Raw genomic sequence first — 10,369 nt, 5'->3', positions numbered from 1 at the left:
GATGCCTTCCCTTGTGTTAACCTAGAGTCGAGACAGATCCAAAGGCAGAGTGGGCAGAGCAGGTATGAGGGCCGCTTGGGGAGTTCAAGGCTCTTCTAGAACAAATCAGTGGTGCAGGCAGGGGCCCGCGCTCCACCCTGCCTGGGCGTCCCACCCCACGGAGTCAGGGGCAGGCGGGTTTGTCACCCAGAGGAACATGCTGATGGGGTCCCAGGCATGACAGCGGGGCCAGTCAGTAGCCGCCTCTTCCAGTGAGCACTCTCTTGTCCTCACCTTTGCCCAGTTCCCTCACTTTCTTGATTGGACACATGTAATTTATGACCGTGATATATTGCACTTCAGAATTGATTTTTGTGCTCAACTGGTGTAAAACATTTTTGGTGGACTAATGCCGCCGGGTGAGATATTTTCTCATTATTGATGTGTATGTGGGGCTTTTGTCCCCACGTAGCATGGTCCACTGGCCAGAGTTACTCCCTGGTCCTCCGCAGCCCGAGAACTCAGCCAAAGGCACAGGCAGACTTTTGAACCAAAGAAAATATTAATTTAAGACATTGTTTCTGCACAAAATTACAGGAGCCTTCAGAACCCCTCGCTGATTTGATTCAGGGCTGAACCGTGCACAGTGTCTTATGAGTTGAGATTGGCTAACTTATAAGAAGTTTGTTGCCAGTGAACTAATAGAAGGAATTCAAGAAGAGTCCCCAGAGCTTCTGTTCCCATACAAACATTTCTGTTGATTTGCTTGGAAAATCTCTTGTTGAAGAAAGAAAAACAAAAATCCCCCTTGTCAACCCCTGCTGGAGCCTACTAATCCCCAAGGCAAAGAACTGGACTGTGATGCCCTTTTGGGATTCTAGGAACAAATGCACATTGTGGTTTCATGAAAGACAGGGATCCTGAGGTCACAGGACATGGAACATTCCAACAATGCCACTTACCCAGTGCCACATGGCTCAGGAGACCTATGGTCAAGGTGGCATTAGTCTCATTTTCCGGATTAGGAAATTGAGGCCAAGAAAAAATAAGTTGCAAGGGTCATTCAGATAGGAAGAGCAGTAGGAGAAATGAGAGCCTTTCTGAGCCCGAAGCACACACTGTCCCACTGCACCAGGCCTCCTGCTCAGGGCTGGGTGGCCTCTGATGCCAGGGTGGCCCCAACTGTCCCCTGTAGACAAGTCAGCTGAGCACAGAGCTGCCATCTCCTTCAGTCCCGGACAGGTTTTTAGTTAATGGAAATGCAAATCCAAAGGGCTCTCTGCTTCTGAAAAGGGATGTCTTCTTAGGGAGCACAGTGAGTGTGGTCAATATATTCGCTACACACAGGGCCTGTGACATTTTTTAAGGGTCTACACACACACACACACACACACACACACACACAAATATTTTTTCTTAAAATCAGAAAAGAGAAATGAATCTGAGAATAAGGGATATATAATAATGAATCCAGCCCGGATCCTAGTCACTTTCATTCTGAGGCAATTGTGAAACAAAATCTGTATTTTTTAGGGAGGAAAGGGTCCAGGAGGACAAAGGAGCTCAGGGCCCCGGAAAGTCATGCTGTGGCCCAGACAGCAGGTGGGGCTGGGTAGAGGCCCTGCCTTGGGCGTCACGTAGCAAAGGTCCAACCCGCACACAGCCAAGGTCAGCTGGTTTGGGAGCGGTCTTCTGCCTTGTAGGATGATGGTTCCTTCTCAGACCCATTTTCTCTTCCCGGAGCAGAAGAGGAATCCCCTGGCTAAGAGAGAGAGAGCCCTAGGGCCCCCGACAGCAGTACAGCCTCTGCAGGGTGGTGCCAGGCGCCCCCTCTGTGTCCTACTTTTCCCTCTCCAACCGCATCACACCGCATCACACCGCATCACACCGCATCACACCGGGAAGGGAGGTTGGCTCTTGGGCTGGGGGAGGGAGGCTGAGACAGACCCCTCAGCAGGGGTCCGTCCTGCTCCTGCACAAGCTACCCACGGCCCATCCCCAACCAGGGGTCACTCTGACAGCTTCCTTTTCCTAAACAATGGCAAAGAACAGCATCTCAGACCTCAACCAGCCCAACCCCATCATTTTACAGATGGGGAAACTGAGGCCCGGTGAGGCAGGCAGCTGAGCCAAGTAGAGTTGTCTATTCATTTCTAGAGAGTGCTTTTCCCTTTCATATCCCCGCCTGCAGAAGATTAGCCTGAGCTCATCAGAAAGGCTCCCTGGCAAACAGAACAAAACGAAGTGAGTCACTGCCTTTTATCCCCTGCGTGCGTTCACCTTCTCCTGCAGGCAGAGCTCGGAGCCCAGGGCCCTCGAGCTGGCGGTGGCGAATGCGGGCTCCGATGACAGAGTCAGGGACAGAGCACTTTCTCCACAGGTGCCATTTATTTTCAAGCATCCGTTCGATCCCTGCCGAGGGATGAAAACCACGGTGTCAACCGCCTTCTCCTCCGCCCCTCCGGAGGCCCGGTCGGTATTAACATCAAAGCGTTCTGCATATTTACCATTCCTCCCTCGGCATTAAGCAAAGCTATCTGATGGACACACAAAAGCTCCATAGTTTCCACTTGGACTCTAAAAAGGCATCAGCAAGTTCAAACCCAAGTTGAAAATTCCCTTAAATAGGTATATTTTCTTTACTGGGAACCTGGGAAGGATTATCACTTAGCATCCTCTCCAGAATCAATTTGCGTCCACTTACCGGTCGCTTCTGGTATAAAATAAAGAAGCTTATGATTCTTCATTCGGGATTTAATAAATGACACCTGGCTGGCTCCGACGAGAGCATTTCTGGGGTAGACGGTAGGATAATAGACAATACCCTGTCTTTGGTCTTACCTTTTTTTTTTTCCCCCAATAGCAATCATGTCTCCTCTTTGAAATATAATGGGAACATGTTAAAATACAGATTCGAGTATGACCGGACAAACGAAAATACTCAACTCGGGTTGTGCTCCTAGTACCTTTGTTTTCTTGGAAAAGTAAAGAAAAGGATCACAATCTGGAACTTTAGAAAAAAAGTAAGTGTGCGTTTGTTCATGAAAGAAACATGAACAGAAATCCTTCTAGGGGGAGTGATCATTTTCTTACGTCATCTTACAACTTTCTGTCCTACTTACGGGGCTTTGCCTCCAGCCGCAGTCTCAGGAGGGTGTAACTTCGGTTCGTCTTGCACTGGGATGACTCCCGTGCATGCAACCTAGTGGGTAGGAGCCGTAAATTGGGGGGGGGGGGGTGCTCCTCTACTTGGGAATCTGAGCCCGGCTCCTCATGGCCATGGGCCCTAGGCTCTGTTCAAAATGGGGCCCGAGTTTTCTAGGTGATAGACAAAAACTGAATTTTCTAGTAGGACGCGTGGTTTCTGGAGAAAGCTGAGTTTTGAGTATGGAACAGCTGTGGACCTCGGGCCATGACGGCTCTCCCCTGATACTGCCAACGGCGGAGTGCCACATCTTCACATTAAAGATGAGAGGACAAAGGCCCAGAGCAGGCAAGGGACTGGCCTGCTCACCTCACCGGACGGGGCAGGCCCCAGAGCATCAGAGCCCACCCGGCCTGGACAAGCACCTACCTGAGTAGCTCCCTCGGGCACGTTGTTTGCCCACAGTTCAGAGAGGCCAAAACCACAGGCCTCGAAGGGCGATGCGGCCAAAGCCACAAGACGAGTCGGGGGAGGAGCGGGACCAGTCTGGTTTTTTGGGCCCTTGTGGGGTGTTAACCCGTTGTGCCACGCTGCAGAGGGGGCACTGGCCACTCGCTCGGCCATGGACGGAGAAGAGCCTCACAAGGGAGCCAGGGAGGCAGGCAGGGCTGAGAGAGCCGAGCAGCCAAGGGCCCCGGCGCTCATTGTCTGGGCATTTGTGCGCGCACGCGTGCGTGTCCACCGAGCACCGCTGGACCCCTGTGCACAACCCCTCGGCTTCCACCGGGATTCGGGGGCTCCGAAAAGCATTAGTCTGAGGTAGGTAGTTCAGTGGCAGTTTTCTGAGAAACTGAGGCACAGCAGACAAGCAGCAGCTGGATTCGGACGCAGAACTGCTCTTCCTTCCATGGAAACCCCGACCTGGGGGCACCAAGCTTCTCGGGGTTTTTGTTCCTCAGCTGTGTGACCCCTCCGAGCCTCTGAGTCCCAGATAACAGATTTTCTATGACTTCCAGGCGGAGAACAACTACCCCTCAGACCACTGTCCTCTCTCTCTCTCTCTGTCCCACTCGGGCCACCTGGGGCCCTGGATGTTACCCCCTCAAAAGATGTCAGGAGCTGATTTCCATACAAGGTACCCAAATAACACAGATCCTCCCCCTAAAACAAAACCTCTGACGACCTTCCCCATTTTGTCCTGTGGTCCCCCCACTTTGCTGGGCTTCCTCCTGTCTCTTTAAAATATGCAATTACCAATAATTCCCTTTGTTGCACCCAAATGCGAACCGCCATATTAAATTATTAAATATAAGTGTTTCTGAAATATTTTATCTTGACATGTATCTCCGGAGTCAAATGACCCCGGGCAGTGTTCATAATTAATTTCATCAAAAGGGGGGACAAAAGTGCTGGCAAGGGACTCCCTGAATGACCTGTCCTGCAGAAATACAGCTGACACTTGGCTCACTTCTCCTTCCCTCCCCCCTCTCTCCTTCCCAGGGCTCTGGAGGGCAGGGGAGCCTGCAAAGTTGCTCAGTCCCCAGGAGCCCAGAATTTCAGGCCCGGGGAAGCCTACGGAACCCTTCTGGCCCACCCCTTCTTCCTCCAGCTGAAGAAACAGGCCCACAGAGGAGCAGTGACCTGCCCAGGACGAGTAAGCAGCCCCCTGCCCTTCATGGCCCCTCTGTGGCCTGAGCTCCTCCCCCCCCCCCACCAGGCTCCTCCTTCCCCACCCCAAGAGGGGCCCCCGTGGGACCAGATAGGTGCACTGAAAGGAGAGGGGGAAAGAAAACTGCTTCTTAACATTAAAAATCCCTTGAAACAAAGGGCTTTTTTGTGCCCCTCCCCCAGCGGGCTGGAAAAGAAAGAGAGATTAAGTTTGAGGAGTCACTCCCAATCAGAAAGCTACCATTTAATTACAACGCGCAGGAAATGATAGTGAATGGGCAGACGGTGATAAGGGACTGCCCCGCGGGATGACAGGTCTGAAATCCAAGCACTTCATCACAGAGCTTTATCACAAGAGGCTGTCTGGAAGGCTGACAATCTGATTGTACTGTCAACTCAATTCATAATTAATATATTTATCAAATTAATTACTGAAAATATCTCCCTGGCGCTCACCATAAAACAGTGGCTAGCTTCATGGCGGGCGGGCTTCGTTTTCGGCTAATAACCGTGCTGTCAGTTTAATGAGGGCAGGGAGCGGCCCCTGTTTTGCCTGCCTGACAGACAAATTGCCCTCTTACGGGGAATGATCCCTAGAATTTAAGAGAAAAAAAGAAATATGGCATTGTTTGGTGACAGCCGCAATCGCGGGCTTGTCTTGGAAACTTTGCCTCAATTCTACCTTAAGAAAGGGAGGTGGGGCTCCGGGGGCCACTCAATAAATACTTTATGAATTCCTGAATGATCCCTTCGGCGGACGCTCCCTGGGGGAGCAGGTTCTCGGAGTCCGGAGTTAACCCCCAGCCTGGCCGTAATCTGTGGGTTACGGGTTAGATTTCGGGATTTACAGAGTAGAGTGGCGTCCAGTGTGTTTTGTAAGGAAGAAAGGGTCCCCGTGCCCGGTGAGATACTGAGACAAGCCCACTGACAGGTGGATCTCCCTGCAGAACACGCTTTCTTCCCTTTTCAGGGCGAAGATTCAGACCTCGAAGGGGTTCTGAGTTCAGCCCTTTGGCAGCAGGAGCCTGGTCCCTATGGGACCCGAGGACCCCCCAGTGACCCAAATGCCCCACCACCATCTTTGGGGGCCGTGCAGCCCCGGCACCCGGCCTGTAGTGCTCACAGTGCAAAGCTGCTCCCGGAGACCTTGCCTGCCCTTCTAGGAGCCCACCTGCTCGGATGAGACAAGACTGGGGGCCCCAGGCGATGGCCAATGGCAAGGAGCCGTGGGAAGCCCACACCTTGACTGCAAGGGGTGGCAGCTCAAGCAGCTGCATTTGTCCCCTTAGAACTGAGGCCAGGGTCTGAAGCCCCAGAGAGACCTTGCGAGCTGTGCTCTGGTGGCCAGCAGGCTTCCCGGAAGAGGGCAAGTCAGCAGAAGGAGGAAGCACGTGGAGAAACACAGCCCCAGGCACATGTTCCCAGCGGTTCATCTCCAGTCTGCGGGTGCTGGGGGGCCCTGGGGTCAGGGAGCCGGTTCTGACACAGACCCCCACCCCAACTGGGCCTTCTGGGGGGGGGGTGCTTTCAGAAAGCGGTGCCGAGTTCCAGGGGACGGCCACACTTGCCCTGCTGGCCTTTTATTCCCACCTTTTCTGCTGGCCTTTGGGAGCGTCAAGACCTCCAACATCTGGGATCCTGGCCTTGACTTTTTCCTGCTCTGTGCCCCGCTGGCCTCCGAAGCCCAGCCCCTCCTGCCGCTCGCCGCTCAGCTGTCATTGTCCACCCTGCCCCCGCCTGCCCTCTCTGCTCCCCCTCCCCCCGCCCAAACCCTCCCTGCGCCCCGTCCCTCAGTCTCCACTTTCCTCTGGGCTTTGCACCACGGGAGGAAATACCAGTGGTCCCGGAGGAGCACAAGAAACTATCAGGTACTTCTGTCAGAGGCCAGGGTCAGGGGCCTTGAAAGCTCTGGAGAGAGCACACCCGGGCCTCTCTTTCTCTGCAGACTTTCCAGAGGCTACCAGAGGCCCCAGCCGCCTTCCTCAGCAGCTCAGTCCCTCACCACCCCCTCAGGACTGGTCCTTCGACTGTGTTCGGTCACTCAGTAGCCTCTTGGCCATGACCTGCCCCCAAACAGAGCTTCTGTGCCCTCACAGATACTTCTGTCACAGCCGAGGCACTCAGTTACAGCCCCCTGAGAAGGTGATACCTGCGGACCTGGAGGTCTCTGACTTAGCCACTCAGGCTGGGGACAGAAGGTGCCTTGGTCAGATAAATCTCTGTATCTGTCTAAGCTCCCCCTGCCCCCACTCCCGGGGAAAAAGTGGTCTGGGGAAGCAGAAAAAAGCATCGAGCGTGATGGTCAGGAGCCGGGGTCCGAATCTCGCAGCACCCAGGCTGCTCTGCCCTCCCGGCCTGGAAGCCCAGTCAGGAACCCAGAGCTGCAGCGCCCCGTGGCCGGAGACGCTTTCTCTTCTCTGCGCTCCTGGGCCTTGCCTGTCTTCAGGGAGGACCGGCACCTGCTCTCCCAGAAGCCAAGTCGGCCACGAGAACGAGCACACAAAGGATAAACACATGAATCAAACTATCCAGTGAATATTTTCCCTCTCTCTCTCAATACATCCCTGACTGTTGGGGTCCTGCAATGGTTAAATACCGTGGCTGGCTTCTCAGGGACCCCGCCGCACTGCCGGGGTACAGAGCCCACCCATCTCTCTCTGAGTTCTCCGTCTTGCTGTGCACGGAGGCCCTTTCCCATCCACTCAGGATGATTTTCCTCTGCAAAGATTGCTTCATCTCTTTCCACCGCCATGGCTTAGAGCAGCCCTGGTTCTTTATGTCCCGTGTTGGGTTTAATGCCGGAGCACCACAGATTTCTCAGGGTATTAACTTTACAGCCCTGGCCCCCTAGAACTGAGCCAAATGGGCAGGCCTTGTCTCCGTTTTATGGAAACCCAGCCACTGTACAAGAAAAACTGGCTATTTAAAAGATAGTTAAACATCGTATAAATTATCCACATCTTTGCAACTATAGGCCTTCCAAGAACGCACCACTGGGCGTCCGCGCCGACCCGGAGACCACCGGTGACCGGGCAGGGCCAGCCCGCCCCCTCCTCAGCCCGTGCTTCCCTCAGCACAGTGAGCTCTCCTAAAAAACATTTTCCTGTCAAATCATGTGTGTTCTATGTCCAGCAAGTGACACGGTAACAATGAAGCATTTGTGCATTATATATTGGCTAGGGACAGCTAATTCCTCCAATAATTTTACAATTCCAAATTTAATAGGACATCCTTCTTTTGAACCCCTTAAACACTTAACATAGGCAACACACACACACACACACACACACAATAATTTTAAAGATGACTAACCTCTCTAACCTGAGATTATGTGTTACATCTCCCTGAACTTGACTATACCTGAAGCAGCATTAACATGATAGTATTTGAGAGCAGGAGAGAGCATTACCTGTCACATCTGCACTAGGTGTGCAAGTAGCTGGCGAGCGGTCTGAAGGATGGGTTGGGAGGGAAGTCCCCAAACAAACAGACCAGGGTCAAGTTCGGGGATAGGGCATCATTCATTCGTCCAATGAACAGTTTATTAGTACCTGGTTGGTGCCAGGTTCTGCGAGGTGCACAGCTGTAGACCAAATGACTTCCCCAGCCTTCCTTGAGTGCAGCGTCTCAAACACCTGCTACTTACACATTGTCCAAGGAGTTTGTTAAAGTGCGGATCTTCTGGGCTTTGTCCCCAGAGAGTCTGGGGTGGTAGATCCTGGGGGGCCCAGAACTCTGCATTTCAAAAAAGTAGCCCCTGCGATTCTAATGCAGACCAAGTTAATAAGACCATCTTCATGAGACGTCAGACTGGAGGGATGTCAGGGTCTGAGGATTTAAGAAGCTGCTGTATGTAAAGTGTAGAACACAGCTTGTGTTTCCATGTCACCACCACCCAAACCAAACGAACTGGGGAGGAGACTGTGCAGCCAGGACCAGTGGCAGGAAAAAAGAGCCTGTGCTTTCCACTGAAACTTGGGAAATCCTGGACCCTGCTTGTGGCAGGAAGAGGCGCAGGCTCGTGGCCACAGTCAGCCCATCCAGGGGAATGTCTAACAGCAGAGCTAAATGGAGGCCCAGGAAGAGACAAGAAGGGGATTAGGCAGCCCAGGAAGAGCCTCCATCCTGAGGCCCGTCGGTCACTCAAACACTCAGCTTCACAGCTGCCGGGGGCAGGTGGTGAGGCAGGGCGGTGAAAGCATCTGGGGGCCCACACTGTGACCCCCATGCTCCTGGATCAAACCACTGCTTTGGCCACACACCCCAACACCAGGTGGTACCACAGAAGAGAGTAATCTGACAGACAGCAAAGGGAAGTCACAGGCCAGTGTGTGAGTTGCCACCATCATCCTTGGTGGCCCAGAAAGTGCTGGAATACTCTGGACACCATCTGAAGCTGCAGAGAACTAACCCACAGTAGGGCCAACAGGAAAACACTGACTCAGACGTAGGGAGCAACTCCCCCTCCAGACAGAGGCCACATGAGAGATGCAGGCACCAGGGGCAAAACCCGGCACCCTGTGTGACCTTGGGTAAGTCGGTTCCCTTCTCTGACCTTCAGTTTCTTCATTTGTAAAACCAAGCAGGCTTAGCAAGGGGTCTTCGAGTTGTCTCTTAAGCCTATAAAGTTGTTCTTGCTTTTGAAGAGCTAATAATTCCCCCTGAATCTTGCTGGCCTGAAGGGTTTCTGCTCATCAAAGCTGTAATAATGAAGAAAGATGACAGGAATAAAAACTCCTAGGAAATACAAAAATAAGATGGAAATTGAAGTTGGCCTCCATCCCTTCAGGAGCCCTAAATAGGAGCTGAGGTGAACTCGCTCTACAGCCCCCAGCCCGCCCCACAAGGAGGGTCCCCTGCGGGTGGAGCCACAGCAGGATGGTGTGTCCTCCTGCTCTGACCAATTCACTTTGGAGAAAGGAGCGGAGTGAGCGGTGAAGTTTCTCCTCCACTGATGCCCACTCAGCTGGCTTCTAGATGTCCCTGTGGACAGCGACCTCCTGAGACCAACCCTGGGCACCTGGAACCAGAGGGGGATGGAGACTGTGTGCGCCCCAGTGATTACCAGCTCGGCACTGGCACGGTGACTTGACAGGAGACTTGTCCTGTTCCAGTGCCACCGTCGCCGCCTTCCAGCCCACCCTGGAAGGAAGCCCGCCCTGGAAGGAAGCCCAGACCCCCAAGACTCCTGTCCTTCACACTCCACAGGGATGCACGTGCTGGTTTTCCTGCCAAACCACGTGGAGCCTCTGAAAGAACTGGAAACACTCAACACAAAGTTTGCATGCAGGTAATAAGGACTCAGGAGAGGAAAGGACTTTGTAAGATGTTACAGATACACCGGCATTGATAACACGTCTTTCCAGGTAATGTAGATAGCAAAGTGACAAGTGCAGGGCCTGGCACACAGTGGGATCCACGAAGCAGAGGGGTGGGGGTTCTAGTTCCTAAAAGTGGTCCTGCGTGCTCTTACACAACATTATCCTTCCCCGTTTCACCTCCCTTCAGCCTGGGTGGAACTTTGAGACTACCTCAAGGAATAGAATGTGCCAGAAGTAACCCTGCACAACTTCCAAG

At 53.0% G+C, this 10,369-nt stretch overlaps 1 long non-coding RNA gene across 1 annotated transcript; it reads right to left on the bottom strand.

Moving 5' to 3' along the window:
- Nucleotides 1-1,513: 1,513 nt before the first annotated feature.
- On the bottom strand, nt 1,514-9,298 carry LOC309856641. Its single transcript, XR_014307298.1, has 3 exons — nt 8,344-9,298; nt 2,260-2,391; nt 1,514-1,758 (listed from the first exon to the last, which is right to left on the bottom strand). It is a non-coding gene; the product is annotated as an uncharacterized lncRNA (long non-coding RNA).
- Nucleotides 9,299-10,369: the final 1,071 nt, after the last annotated feature.

The sequence above is a fragment of the Mustela nivalis genome (assembly GCF_964662115.1).
Source record: "Mustela nivalis genome assembly, chromosome: 2".
Taxonomy (NCBI): Eukaryota; Metazoa; Chordata; class Mammalia; order Carnivora; family Mustelidae; genus Mustela; species Mustela nivalis.
The sequence above is the reverse complement of the archived record's forward strand: the minus strand, read 5'-3'. Positions and strand labels throughout refer to the sequence as shown.